General features: G+C 41.8%; 1 long non-coding RNA gene across 5 annotated transcripts; it reads right to left on the reverse strand.

The window, feature by feature from the left end:
* Window positions 1-375: 375 nt before the first annotated feature.
* LOC140637987 (uncharacterized) lies at window positions 376-15,202 on the reverse strand. Of its 5 annotated transcripts, none has more exons than XR_012035100.1 (7): window positions 14,677-15,202; window positions 14,068-14,117; window positions 6,488-6,940; window positions 5,085-5,687; window positions 3,762-3,905; window positions 3,490-3,668; window positions 376-3,192 (listed from the first exon to the last, which is right to left on the reverse strand). It is a non-coding gene; the product is annotated as an uncharacterized lncRNA (long non-coding RNA). The 5 variants fall into 5 exon arrangements; XR_012035098.1 differs by having other exon boundaries at window positions 383-1,961; window positions 2,934-3,668; XR_012035097.1 differs by having other exon boundaries at window positions 378-3,668.
* Between the last annotated feature and the right edge of the window lie 322 nt (window positions 15,203-15,524).

Genomic DNA, 15,524 nt, shown 5'->3' on the forward strand with positions numbered 1-15,524 from the left:
TCATTGAACAAACTAGCAGCAAAGGTGACAAGTTGTAGAAAAGAAGATGATGCCTGAATTCATGATTTTGAAGTTTACAGTGGTCTGCAAACTTGAGATTGGTGAAACTGAGTCAGAACCATCCACCTACCTGGCCTTTCATGGGGATTTATTTATCAGTAGGATCACGTATTAGTAGCTTTTTCTTTTTTTTTTTTAACTCACGAACATACACTTTAGAAAGCTTTATATTGCCTAAGTATAAAGAAGTAAAATTTCTTTTAAAATAGCATGTATTTTCTTTCTATTATAAAAATATGTCCATTGTAGAAGATATAAATGGTAAATCATTTCTAGTTGGACTAAGAGTTTGTGGTCATTTCTACAAAGATTGAGCACTGGATCTTTGACCAGAAAAAAAAAAAGACTTTCTTATTTGTTGTTCCATAGAAAAATCACCTTGACTTTGATCATTTTCTACATATATTACCAGACTTAGGAATACCAGGCATGAGGAAAGTGAGGATGTGTACTAAAGCTGTCTCTAATTCTCTCTCTTTCTGTTTCTCACATTCTCTCCTTAGATTTGTGTTTGTGTTCATTGGATTTTACATAAAATAAATTTGGCATAGTTCTTAATGATTGTTTTTGTTTTTTGGCTTACAATGTATTAATAAAAACATTTACTAAAGGGCAGCGAAATAAGTGTCCTCAGGGTCAAGAACCTATGACGCTATTTGCCACAAAAATAGATGGAGACATAGAAGAGTAAATAAGTTATAATGAATTCATTTGTACGGTCTCACATATTTAATCTTGCAAACCCAACTCATGACAATACATTTATGAAAAGAAAACATTAAAAAACTTAGAAAGTAATAATAAACACTACGCTGCTGAAACTCCACTCCACCACAACCTCAGTTCTGGTTTGGATGTAACACAAGTGTTTTAAATTGCACTGGGTGGAGGCCCTGGCAGGAAGGAAGCATCGGATATTGCTGGAACATATCTTTGTTTGAGCAACAGCTAATGAGAAAGGTCACCATTATGCTTTGCTTTTAAACACTGTGTCTGTTTTGAAATGAGTACTGAACATTTCATCACAAATGCTGATTTATAATCATTGAAGTACACAATCCTGTAATATTCACTTTTTTTCTTCTAAGTGGAGGATAAAAATGAAAGCCTATGCTCTCGTCACTGTTTTGATCAGAATATGTCAGTAAAAGATAAAATGACTTCCTATTTACTGGCTCGGGGTTCTTGGCTCTTTACAAAATTCCAATAGTGGATTTAAAGAAAATGAAACCTTTTTTTCCCCTGAAGTGTCAGCATTACTTGTATTCTTGTTAAACTCATTGCCAGTGTCTGAGACGTAAGACTTTCTGGACTTTGTTTCCCAACATTTTATTGCATGTTTAGTGGGTCAAGTCAGTGGCACTGAGGTCCTAAGAAAGAGCTTAACTTTTTTCTGTGCTAAATGTTTACTGTCAAATGCAATAAACTTCAGAAGGTCTCCTTCCAGGATGGGCCGATTTAAGTCAAGGATGGTAAAGGCAGTAATATTAGTAATAACAGTAAAAGCAGATATTTCGGGTACAACTTTGGGAGGAGGGGAGGAATCTTTTAAATCTCTCCGTTTATATTTTTGGTTTTCCCTGTTGGCCAGGCTCTTGTATTCCCATGTCCGCAGCACGTTCCACTGTGGGAGCCTGGAGCTCTCAGAATAAACTTTGGGAAAGGCTGGGTCCACCCTCTGGGGATGAGGGAGCCAGAGGGAGGAAGGGGAGGGGGTAAAGGAAAAGGCAAGGGGACGGCCGTCTTCCTGTGTTTGGATGACCTTTCCTTATGTTTATCTGGCGGGACTGGGCAGCTATGCTGGGTTCGGTGTCAGTCTGCCATGTTGGCCCCATGTGATCTGTCTCTGAGCTTCATGTGGGTAAAGCTTTGCTTCTGCTGGAAGGACTGGATTTAAATCTCTGAAAAAACAAAAGTGTACAAGTCTGGAAGGGTTGAGTGCCTGGAGAAAGAAGGCTTAGCAAACACACACATAAGCCTGTGGCTAATGGGCTCCTAGGGGAGTGATCTGGGTGTGTCTTGGAGCCATTTGAGGCAGGGCCCCCTGTGCTTCTGCCCTCCTGCAGGGCACCAAGCTAGAGATCTTCCTTCTGCATCCTCAGCCTGTAGCACAGTGCTCCCCACCTGCAGGTCCTCCGTTAATATTTCTTAAATGAGTAAATAAAGGAATGAATGAATGAGCAGCCATTGAGCAGTGCCTGGGGTCGTACCATTCCGAATGTATTCTCCAGTCCCTGCTCCAAGGGCCCTGGGGAGCAGCTCCACTTCAAAGCCACCATTTCCAAGCCTCTCTCTGCCTCGCATTCCTAACGGCTGAATCACTTCTTCGGGGTGGCTGAAACGACTCCTCTGGTTTCCACCAGTCCTTTGCAGTGTTGACCCCTCACCATGGCCTGGCCTTGGCTTCGGGGTCACTTCCCAGAGAAGCCATCCCTTAATGCCCTCACCCTTCTCTGTCTAAATTAGGGGCCCCCCTCAGAAGCTTCTTATGAAACTCTGTTTTCTTCGTAGTGTGTAAGGCAATTTTCTAATTATGTTCATTTGTGTAATAATCCACGCTGTGTCTGCTTTCTCTACTGGATTACACACTCCTTAAAGATGGGGAGCCAGATCTCTTTTCTCATCACTGTGTCCTGGGCACCTAGCACGGTAGCTGACATAGAGTAAGCACTCAGCATGTGTTACATGAATGAATGAGCCCGACAAGGAATGGATTATGTTTGAAAGGAGAATGCGACGTTACTGAGTGGAGGTGGAGGAGAAAGGGCAGAGTTCCAAAGCTCTATCCCAGTCAGGCCTCGGACACTTTGTGGGTCTGAGATTCTGGAAGAGGACAGAGCGGTTAACAGACATAAGCAGTATTGCGCACCTACCTTTGGAAGCTGGCTAGCACTCGGGGTTCCTGGGAGTACCGGTAATTTCCTCTCTTCTACCCAACATAGCAACTACTACCTTTTTAATAATGGAGGGGGTTTTTGGTCACCAGGTATCCAAACCGCAGAAGGACTCTTGACTTCTCCCTCTTCCTCATACCACGCAGCTTCATAACACTTCTGATTAGTTTCATCCTTCCCATTCTACCGAGGGCCACTTGATCCAGTGTACTAGTCAGGGTTCGTTCTCTTGCAAATTCTAGAAATTCAACTCCAATTAGCTTAAAACCAGGAATGTATTGCGTCCTGTATCTGGGAAGTGGATGAGGGCAATTGGCTTTAAATGTGTCTAAATCTCGGGGTCAGATGATTGCTCAGAACTCCACCTGTCTCGTCCTGCTTAGCTTAAAATGGGCAATTATCACTCCTGGGTCATGACCTCCTCATAGCACCAGAAAGGACTCTGACTGCATCCAGGAGACCACTCTTGAATCAGTCCCTGTTTGGGGGGAAGGGGCAAGTCTCTGATTGTCCTGGCTTGGGGTAACATGCTTACTCTTGTGGCTCTTGTATGGAGGGCAGGGGACAGCTTTAGAATCATAGAAAGAGTCCCTCAAGGAAAAGATGGATTGTGTTACCAGGATGAGTTGAGGAAGTGCTGCTAAATAATCAAGAACAATAGAATGTCTTCCTGCAATAGTCACCCTGTGCCAGGTGCAGCGGTAGGTACTTAACCTATGAGAGAGAGAGAGAGAGAGAGAGAGGCAGAATGTTAAGGGGTGATAGGGATGCACTACAGAACCAGATTGCTTCAGTCTAAATCCTTACCTTTTTGGGGCACCTGGGTGGCTCAGTGGTCGAACATCTGCCTTTGGCTCAGGTTGTGATCCCGGGGTCCTGGGTTTGAGTCCCACATCAGGCAGAGACATGGAACCTGCTTCTCCCTCTATGTCTCTGTCTTTCTGTGTGTGTCTGATGAATAAATAAAATCTTTTTAAAAATTTAAAAAATAAATCCTACCTTTTCCTCTTATTAGTGATGTTTTTTTGGGGGCAGATTAACCTCTTTAAGTCCAATTTTCTCATGATGAAACAGTGATATAAGACATTCAATAGAATATTATCCAGCCTTGAAAGTGAAGGAAATTCTGACACATGCTACAACATAGGTGAACTTTGAAGACATTATGCTAAGAGAAATAAGCCTGCACAAAAGGACAAATACTAAATGAGTCCAGTTATATGAAGTATCTAGAGTAGTTGAATACATAGAGACAGAAAGTGGAATACAAAGGGCTGGGCCTGGGTACAGGGAGTTACTTTTTAATGAGTATGGACTTTTACCTTGGGAAGATAAAAAAAATTCTGGAGATGGATAGTGCTAGTGATTGCCCAACAGTGTGAATGTTCTTAACACTACTGAATCTTTAAAAGAACTAAAATAGTCAATTTTAGGTGTGTATATTTCACCAGAACAAAATGAAATGGTGATGCAAGAATTAAATGAGACAACAGGCATAGATGTGAAATATTAACTCCATAATAACCCTTAGAATGAGGTGTTATTTTTAATTTAATTTATTTATTTGAGAGAGAGAATGAGCAAGTGAGAGAGACAGAGCACAGGCAGAGGAAGAGGTAGAAGCAGACTCTCCACCAAACAGGGAGCCCAATTGAGCCCCGGGATCATGACCTGAGCTGAGTGTCCAACTGACTGAGCCACCCAGGTGCCCCAGAATGAGGCATTACTATCTCTACTTTTATCCACTAAATGGAGACTTAGAAGTTGAGCAACTGGTTCAAGGCTACCCAGCTAGAAAGTGGCAGAGCCAGACTCAAACCTAGTACGTGATCCCTGAGCCCTACTGCTTTCCATTTCTCCCCAACACACTGCTTGCTTGCTACTATTGCCTGATTAATATTTTAAAATGCTGCTTTGATCATGTAAAGCTCCTGCTTAACAAAAACTTAAGGGATCTACCCCTAGTCTAAAACCCAAATGCCTCCTTTGGGCTCAATTGTCCTTGCAATCTGACCCCAGTTATTTTTCTAGCTTCACCTCAAGGTCAACGCTCTGCTTCACCCTGGCCTGGGCTAGCTATATCCATAGCATATCCTGGTTCTGCTGGGACGATGTTGAGACTCAACCCACCTTTCAATGCTCATGTCAAGACCCAACACCTCCAGAAAGCCTCATTTAACTGAAAGAAAGACATTGGCACTTCTTCCCCTTACCCGCCTTCGTATTTACTGTTTGATAGCGATACATAATGTAGTGATTTCATAGAAGTTCTTATTTCAGTTGATCATGTCTTATCTCCAGCAGGCTATATGCTCATGGAAAGCAGGGATTGTGTTGGTTCTTTACATTTTCTTCGATGCCAGCTTAGTGTCTTGTATTGCGTGGCAACTTTAATAGCAATTTCTTAATGATGCTGATGCAGGAAATATGATTAATGATGACTAATTCACACAACCATGATCTGGACTAAGGAAAAGCATGTATTATTCCCTTTCTTGGTAGAGAAGGTACAGGAACTTTTCCCTGTACTTTTAGGCCAATTCAGAACATAATGGTTCCTAGTCAGCTTGGAAATAAAAAGATTGAGTCTGGTCAAAAAGGTGATCTGCTGGTAGGTCTGTGTGAGAGGTAGATGTCTCTTGCTGATTAAATTCTGAGAAGCAGAAGCAGGCAAAACCATTTACAAAGCAACCAGAGACAAAGCAGTGTTGTTTGTTTTGTTTTGAGCACATCCTAAAAAAATATAAAAAGTCATTTCAGGTTCTGCAAATAGTGTCTACTGTGAAAATACTACAGTCTCCACATAGGTACTGGAAATGTTATCATAGTATCTTCAAGCTCATAAACCTTTCTAAATGACACTGTTCTTACCCCCCAGCCCCTTTGAAAATGGTAGTCCTCTGTGAACTTTGGAAAAGATCTGCAGAAGCTCCCCAGGAAGAGACTCAAGGTCAAGGTGCTAGAAACAGTGCCAGAGCTGATATTCAGCAGAAATCCCCAGTGCAGTAGTTTTTAGTGGTTATGAGGTTTGTCCTGGTTGGCCAGGTTCCCATTATTTAACTATTTTGAACACCATCCCTGGGCAAAGGGATCAGCACTGAAAGTTCAGGTAGTTCTCTTTGGTAGGGGCACAGAGCACCAATGGGAGACTGACAGATGAGTCCGGCAACACAGGTAAGGACCAGAACTTGAAAGAATTCAAACCAACCATTTAAGCAGATAATCCACAGAAAGTTGTTAAATAGAAAATTACCATTGAGTACATTTTCAGAAGATGAGCAATGCCAGTTAACAAGCTTTTATAATACTGAGAGGTGATAAAGACTTTAAACCAAGAACTTGGCAGTGCCAGTGGATAAGAGGTGATAGATATAAAAGATATATTTTTAGGCAAAATTGACTAGATTTATGATTGGATGGAGGTAATGGGAGAAGAAGTGTCAAGGGGAGTCAGAATCTGAAATGTGAATTTTCTAATTGATGGTATGTGCCAAGAATACATTGATGTTTCATGTTTATTTTTCCTCTCTTACCTCAAAGTTCAGGGAATAAGTTGTGGTTGATCATACAAAATACATGAGCAGAGTAGTTGAACATGAGGCTGCAGGCAACTCTTGAAAACTGTGGTCACCTAATTTGGCCACATTTTGGTTCAGTGAGTCTACACAGGAACAACAACGTCTTTCAAATTACGTGAGTTCAGTTTGTCATGACTGCAGCAGATATGGAGAAGGTTCTGAAAGCTGATGGCAACTATGAAACAAAAGCCAAGATGCCTTTGGATGAGGCCACCTCCAAACCATCCCACAGGACATGATTGCTGCTTTGCAGTAGTTGATTGCTGGGTGTCATTGGGATTGATACAGCTACTTTGGGTCTTTCCCCACCTCTGAGGCAGTCGGGATGGGTATGGGGAGCATCCCACAAATCTGGGAAGCCCCAGAAGAGAGGCTGAGTTATATCCCCAAGGTGGAGCTGAGAATCACCTGGGTTTGTGGGGAGAGAAAATGGAAAAATATGATTTTATGAATATCAGTCATATCCATCAAACCCATCATCATATCCCTGATGAAAGCCTCCTTTAATAGTTCTTAAACTTTGCTTGTCTGAGTAAAGGAAAATATAATAAACCACAATCTGAAACATTAGTAGACGTTTACATTTCATCTAGATCTTAGATCTTCAACTTTAAACTCAGGATTTTATTTTGAATGATATTTCTTCAAAATAGCAGCAATTTCTCCCCTCGATGAGGACCAAGACTATAGTATCTTTACAGTTTTAAAAATAAACTGTTCTTTGGACCTGCAAAGAAATATTCAGATGTCATAACCTGAAAATGCCTCAGAATTTTCCCACACTCTAACAAATCCCTAAACAGCCAAATGGATATGCACCAACATTTCTAGATCCCCCCTGGGAGCACATTTGAGAATGCTTACTACCGAAGAAAATGTTAGGGAAATATACACACTCAAAAAATAGTTTAGGGCAGCCCGGGTGGCTCAGTGGTTTAGCGCCACCTTCAGCCCAGGGCGTGATCTTGGAGTCCCGGGATCGAATCCCACGTGGGGCTCCCTGCATGGAGCCTGCTTCTCCCTCTTCCTTGTGTCTCTGCCTCTCTCTCTCTCTGTGTCTCTCATGAATAAATAAATAAAATCTTAAAAAAAAAAAAAAAAAACAGGAGTTTACACCAAACTGCTCTCTTGTCAACACAAGACAAGTATCTCAGTATAACATGACAATATGTATAAGGTAAATTATTTATACAATGCCAAAAGCATGTAATTTAAACTTCTTGCTCACAAGTTAACATTTTTGTTTTATTAAGTTGTTTAAAGAAACGAAACAAGGGAGTAAATGAAAAAAAAAAAAAAGAAGAAGAAGAAAAAGAGAGAGACAAACCAAGAAACAGACTCTTAACTCTGGAACAATCTGATGGTTATCTGAGAGCAGGTGGGTGGGGGAGGGGAAAATAGGTGATGGAGATTAAGGAGTCCACTTGTTGTGGTGAGCACCGGGTGATGTATGGAAGTGTTGAGTCACCCCACAGTACACTTGAAACTAATGTTACACTGTATGTTAACTGTACTGGAATCCCCCCCTTTTTTTTAAAAGATGTTTAGGAACAAAACAAGAAAGTTGCACCTCTATTTGGTGAATGGGAAACAGGTATTTCTATTCCATCTTTACTGAATGCAAGACAAAGAAATCAAAATATCTTAATTTCTTCTGTCCCTCCCTCCCTCTGTTAGAATTATCTTGGTCACACCCAACCCCAACATGAGTCCAACTAAATGGTTCTTCTGCTTCCTCCTAAGCAGCTGAGCACTGATGGAAAGTATCAGCCACACTGGACATAGGTGCTGTTGTAAATTCTGGGCTGCTTCCTCATCTGCAGGACGATCTAACTGCCATCCATAACAGTTATTTCACACTTCGCTCTCTTCAAACATCTGCTCTTTTCCTCCATGCCTTATTGTGAATTAATCCAAATGCTTTGGATAAGATTTTGTTACAGAAAATATGGGACGCCTGGGTGGCTCAGGGCATGATCCTGGGGTCCTGGGATTAAGTCCTACCTCGGGCTCCCCACAGGGAGCCTGTTTCTCCCTCTGCCTGTGTCTCTGCCTCTTTCTCTGTGTCTCTCATGAATAAATAAATAAAATCATATAAAAAAAAAAGATTTCATTATGGAAAATACAAGCAAATCATGACCAAAACCATGAAAGACTTTTATCATGGAACATGAAGTGGTTTGTCCAAAAAGTAAATACGGAAGGCTAACCAAGAAAATGAGAAAAACAAAAATGACAGAGGCAATATGGCCCTCCCAGCTATCAAACAAACTATAAATCTTCCATAATTGAATAATGTGGACTCACTGAAATAGATAATGCACCAATGGCACAGGCCAGAGGCCACATATAAGAATATAAGATAAGATAAAGGTAGCATTTCAAAATACAGGGAAAGGATAGGATGGTTAGCAAATGTTGTTGGAAAAACTGGCTATCCATTTGGAAAAGATAAAGTTTTATCTCCACTTCTCACCAATTAAAAAAAATGGAGATTTAAAAAGTGGTGTGTTAAATACAAAACAAAATTATAGAAGTACTAAGCAGTAATATGGAGAATGTTTATAATTTTCATGGTAGGAAAGGCCTCACAAAGCAAGACTTAGAACCAAGAAATAAACAACAAAATTTTTGACAAACTGTCACTGGTATACCCAATGAGTTAGCCTTTAAGAAAGTCAATCTGGCAATATCTACGAAAATGTTCCGATCCATTCCTAAGATTCCCTTCCTTAAAAATATTCACATATGTACAAAGATGTTCATTGCAATAGTCTTTGAGACAATAAGAAAGTCAAGATGATCTCACTGTCCTATAGCAGAGGAATATTTTAAATAAATCACAGTACGTTCATGCAATATGAAACCTACAAATCTTCCCCCCAAAACGACGTGGATAATAATGTATTGACATAAAAATACCTTCCAACAGAGAGAGTGGAAGAAAATCACATATCAGGACACTAGAATATGTACCTCATATTTACAAAATATATCAAAAACAAACAACTATGTGTATGTGTGTGTATTTGTATTACAATTTTACATATATAATGCATAGAAAACAATTTCAAAGGATCCACATCAAAATGTAATTCCCAGTAGTCCTGTAAGTTGGGAAATTCAATTTAGAAAGATGGCAGATATTTCAGTTTTTACTATACCTATATCTGCTTTGTTTGAATTTATTACATTGAACATATATTCTAGTATACCTCCATAATTGAATTAAAAATTAAAAGGGTATCTAAGTATCTAAGTGGCTCAGTCAGTTAACAGTCAGGCTCTTGATTTTGGCTCAGGTCATGATGTTAGGGTCCTGGGATCAGGCTCCAAGCTCAGTGGGGAATCTGCTTGAGGATTCTCCCTCTCACTCCACTCCTACCCCCGCTCACTTGCACATGCTCCATCTCTCTCTCTCTCAAATAAATAAATAGAAATAATCAGAGCCCATTGCACATAGCAAAGGCAAATATTGTTGCACTAAACTATTGCTTTCTGAAACATTTGTTTCAATTATATGTGTGTAGAGCACATGCTGAATCACAGTGTAAAATATAGTTCTTTCTGGGAATTGCATTTTTTTTTAAAAAACAATTTAAGCAATTTTGCTCTCATGAATTCTTTTCATTAGCTTCTAAACAGGCTCTAGTATCTTCCATCTCTGAAAATTCTCCATGAGCTTCACACATCCATCCAACTGCTGTCTTTTTGACTCAGGTTTGTGAGAGTGGGTCTATGAGAGAATTCCCTTGTGCAAAGTGTGTAACTTCCCAACCACTTAACACACACTCTCTCTGTTTCTGTCCAGTCTTCAACTCCAGCTCTTGTATGGTCACCAATAGCCTCCATGGGGAGGGAGTGTGCAGTTCACAGGCCCATGCCCCATTTGATGACTCAGCAATATTCTACACTAAGGGGAGGCTACTTCTTCCTTCCTCCTACACTGTCTTCTCTTGCCTTCTATGAGAATGCTTTCTCTCCTGGTTTTCCTTCTGCCTCCCTGCTTAATCCTTCTCAGTCTCCCTTGGTGGCTTCTCATTTGTGAGCCACCTGACTCCGAAATGTTAGCATCCTTTGAGGCTGGTCCCTGCTTACTCTCTACTCCCTCTCTAAATGATCCACCATTCTCAGGAGGACAGTAACCATCTGTGCTGCTCCCTACTCTATACCCACCCAGCACTTAACACAGGCCTGGGAATACATTTAGTGTTTAATAAATAACAATTGAGTGCATAATAAATGACCAAGGGTCTCTTGACTACTGATCAGATTCATTAATTCTTGCTGCCATGGAATCTTGTATATGTGCATTTAATTGTCTTAAAATCATTTTGAAAAATACTCCTGAATTTAGGAGTGTAATTTTATTTTTTATTTTTTAAAGATCCATTTTTCTTTGTTTTTAAATTTTTTTTAATTTTTAAAATCTAAAAAAAATTTAAATTTCTTGTTTTAAAGATTTTATTTATTTATTTATTTATTTATTTATTTATTTATTTATTTATTTAAGACAAAGAGGCAGAGGCATAGGCAGAGTGAGAAGCAGGCTCCTCACAAGGAGCCAGTTGTGGGGCTCCATCCCCAGACAAAGTCCACTCACCCTGAGCCGAAGGCAGATGCTCAACCGCTAAGACATCCAGGCATACCTCTTTCCTTTTTTTTTTTTTCAAGATTTTATTTATTTATTTGAGAGAGAGAGAGAGAGAAAGAGAAAGAGAGAGAGAGAGAGAGAGAGAGAGAGAAATAGCATGCGCATGCGCACAGGCACAGGAAAGCAGGAGCAGGAGGGAGGAAGAGGGGCGAGAGGGAGAGGGAGAAGCAGTTTTCCACTGAGCAGGGATCCCAAGGCCAGCTTAATCCCAGGACCCTGGGATCACGACCTGAGCCAAAGGCAGATGCTCAACCACTGAGCCACCCCTGGGCATTGTATTTGTTAATTCTACAGAAACATATAGTGTCTGGAAAAAAAAAAATAGAAAACTAAAGTCTAAAGTCCACCCTCTTTTTCTACAAAGAGGTGGTTTATGGCTATAATATGAAAGTCAAGTCATGTCACCATCTTCTTTGTTCCCTTTTCTGTCAGATGGGGTCATATCTTGTGCACCATTTCAAATCCTCCTGACCCCATCTTTGACTCCAGCCACTGCTTCAGGAACCCAATCTGAGTAAATTTCAAAGGTATGTGACATGGCCTTCCACTTTGCGCTCATGTGGGTGCAGCCCAGTCAATGCCCAGCGGGCCACCCTTGAATAGAGATGGGAATCTAAAACTCTCCCCCTTGGGATCCCTGGGTGGCGCAGCGGTTTGGCGCCTGCCTTTGGCCCAGGGCGCGATCCTGGAGAGAATCCCACATCGGGCTCCCGGTGCATGGAGCCTGCTTCTCCCTCTGCCTGTGTCTCTGCCTCTCTCTCTGTCTCTCTCTCTCTGTGTGACTATCATAAATAAATAAAAAAAAAAAAAAAAATTAAAAAAAAAAAATAAAATAAAAATAAAACTCTCCCCCTTGAAGTGCCCTGAGGGGACAGTTCTGAAATTCTTGTCATAGGGCTCCTCAGAAGGTCACATGGGATTGAGCCGCAGTCACCTGCAGCCCCTACTGTCCCGACCAACTTAGTATCATACCCTTGAACAGGCCTTCATCCTTCCTTCTCTCTAGTCTCACTCCCCAGGATCACATTCCCAGATATATAACATGGGGGCCATGCACGCAAGTCTTTGGCTCAGACTTTGATTTCAAAGGAGCCCAGATGCAGACTAGGGGTGAGCTCCTTCCTTTTAAATGAAATGAAGGAATATTTCCATACAGAAACACTGATGGATATTTGTTTCACACTTTCAGGCATTCTCTCTCATTGCCCACAAAAAACTGATGGGGGAGATATCTCTACTTTCACTTGATAGATGAGGAACACTGAGGCTCAAAGACCAGGGTCACATCAGCTAAAGAACGGTAGAACCAGGGGGTACCTGGGGGGCTCACTTGGTTAAGTGACTGGCATTGGCTCGGGTCATGATCCCAGGGTCCTCGGATTGAGCCCTGCATCGGGCTTCCTGCTGGATGGGCAACCTGCTTCTTCCTCTCAATGCTCTCAAACGCTCTCTCCTTCCTTCTCTCTCTCTCAAATAAATAAAATCTTAAAAAAAAAAAAAAAAAGAATGGTAGAATCAGGACTTAGCAAGAGTTCTCGGAGGAGAAATCAGTGCGGGCTTTGCTCTGACACAGCTGCCTTCTATCAGAATATTTGCAGAGGGCTTTGATCTCTGGGCCTACCCCCTCTGGAAAGTGCTCTTTCTAGCTTATCAGCTCTCTGCCACAACACTCACAGCTGTTCCAAATACATCCAGCTTTTTCCAGCCTCAGATACACCATGCATGGGGGATTTTTTTTTTTCCAAGAAGTTTTGTTGTGAAGGAATACAAAGGACCACAGCGGTAGCTGGAGAGGGAAATGCGGATCAAGGAAAAGTTTTTGAAGGTGAGCAGATGCATGAGCTGAAGGGAATCATCTGGGAAAGAGAGAGGTGATGCAGGAGAGAAAATAGGTAAGAGGAGGTGAGTACGGCAGTACCAGTACAGAGACTGGCTTTCAAAGGTAAGAGTCAAGTCCTCCGTCATAACTCGAGGAGAGAAGAAGAAACTCCAGTGAATAAATTCAGGTCTCTGGGTAAGTTAAGATCTTCCTTATGCCAAAATACAAACCAAAAGGTCCTTTCCGGGATCCTACCCCGCACATTCTGTGAAAGCAGTGGCCGGGCCTGATTTGTCTACTACTGCTGTATTCTAGTCCTGACCTTGTGGAAAGTTCTCAATAAATGTAAATGATTACTGAATACATAGATGTAAATAAGTTATACATTCCCCCTCACCACCAGAAACTTCCGGGACTAATAGTAATTGATCTAGAATGGATAAAAATGTCATTACGAATTTTATTCTTAAGGAGGTGGGCAGGGGGTTGGGGTGACTGGGTGACGGGCACTGAGGGGGGCACTTGATGGGATGATCCGCACTGGGTGTTATGCTATATGTTGGCAAATTGAACTCCAATAAAAAAAATAATAATAAAAAGAATTTTATTCTTATTTATTTATTTTTAAAAGTTTTATTTATTCATGAGAGACACAGAGAGAGAGGCAGAGACATAGGCAGAGGGAGAAGCAGGCTTCTCTCCGGCAGCCCAATGCGGGACTCAATCCTCCCCTCCTCCCCTGGGATCATGACTGATGCTCAACCACTGAACCACCCACGTGCCCCAAGTATGATTTTTAATAAGAGTTGAAATGATCCACAAAGAAATCTTTCCTCTAAACTTTGCTATCTAATATGGGCAAATATACACATGAGGTCCAAAAAACCCCAACTCCTCAGGTATGGGGCTGCAGAGGCCTTGCCTGGCAGCAGTACTTGAACAAGGAAGACACAGGGGTTGTAGCCAGAGAGCTCAAGGTGAGTTAGCGGAGAGGAACGAGACCCATGGCTTCCAGTATCAGTGAGAGAGGGTGTCTATGACCAGGGCAGAAGAGATCCCTACCTACTTCAGTAGGATGGAGTCTTTGTTTTGGGTTGTTTCCAGGTGCCACCCTTTCAAAGGAAGAAGATGGAGCATGTTCAGTAGAAAGCAACTAGACTTTTAAAAAATATACATGAAACATTCTTCAAACATACCCGTGAAGAAACTGGGTATGTTTAATTCCAGCAAAAATACTCAAGAGGATCAGAATGGGGATTTTCAAATATGTGAAAGGCTGTGCCACCTTTGAAACTTCAAAGCCAACTATTCCTCCATCGCCCTGGGCCTCCAGTTGCTGGGTCCTACTACCTCCTTTTCACGATCTCACTTTCCTGTTGACTGGCTCAGATTACATAGGCTAACATGGTAAATCAATTTCCTGTTTATACCCTCAAATTTCTCACTCCTTTTTACCCATCTTCTGCTGACTTCAGGGTTAAAGTGGGATTCAAGAGGCTGGGTGGCACCTCATGATCCAAGACCTTTCTTTCAACTTATGACTATCATGAGGAGAACTTCCTTCCCCATCCCTGCTGTTTTCTTCCATGTGAGGGACATACATTAGTGTCACATTCCTGGCCTCCTTCTCTCTCACTTGCCCTCGTTCCTCCCCCAGATAAAATGATATACCTGATTGGTGACTTTAGTGCACCAGATAGGAACACCCTCTTGCCTTTCTCTTCTTGGCGGTGAACTGCCTACAGCAGGTCTCTTCTTTTCTTCCCTTCCTCCTCCATGCTGTTAAGTTTCTGGTGAAGCTCCTTGGGGGTGTCTGGGATGGTCCACTGAAGCTTGGACCTGAGCGAGTAGGCCTAAGTAGTAGTGTCTAATTCTGGGGTTTAGTGTATCAAAGTTCACTTAGTTCTCAACTCAAAGTCATGTTGTCCAGCTGATTCTTCCCTACATGCTGAAGGGAGCTTGCTGCCCTCAAAGAACATCCATTTCTCTCTTTCGTGGAGGATGAGGGCTGAAGGCCCCAGTGGAGCCAACCTTTCCTTCCTGCTCTCTGTCCTCCCTACCTACCTCCAAGCCTGACCCTGGAGAGAATGTGCCTCACTGTACCTATGCACCTAGGACCAGGTTAACTGTGACACATGTGTTTGTGGATGAATTAAAAGAATAAGTGCTATGTGTTTTAAAGCAAAGCACACTTAAAGGGTGGGGATAAAGGGAGGCCTGGGGTTTGGTGGTTTAATCTCTATGACCCAACAATGACATCAAATCTTAAGTGACCTCAAACCCTTAGTGCTGCCTGGAGATCCCAGCCAGTTTCCTCAGGTGACTTACTCTCCCTGTCTCCTAAAAAGAGGATTTCACTGGTTCTCCTCTCTCCTCCAAACTACCTGCTTGCTGAGAAAATAAAAGCACAAGAGAGCTTCTGCAGAGGTATCACTAAGTGTGTCAGATGTCTGTATCTGCATCCTTTTATTCTGCTGCCCTCCTGTTGCAAGACCCTGTCTGCAACTGTCCATGTTCCT

Source organism: Canis lupus, chromosome 8 (assembly GCF_048164855.1).
Source record: "Canis lupus baileyi chromosome 8, mCanLup2.hap1, whole genome shotgun sequence".
NCBI classification, from domain to species: Eukaryota; Metazoa; Chordata; class Mammalia; order Carnivora; family Canidae; genus Canis; species Canis lupus.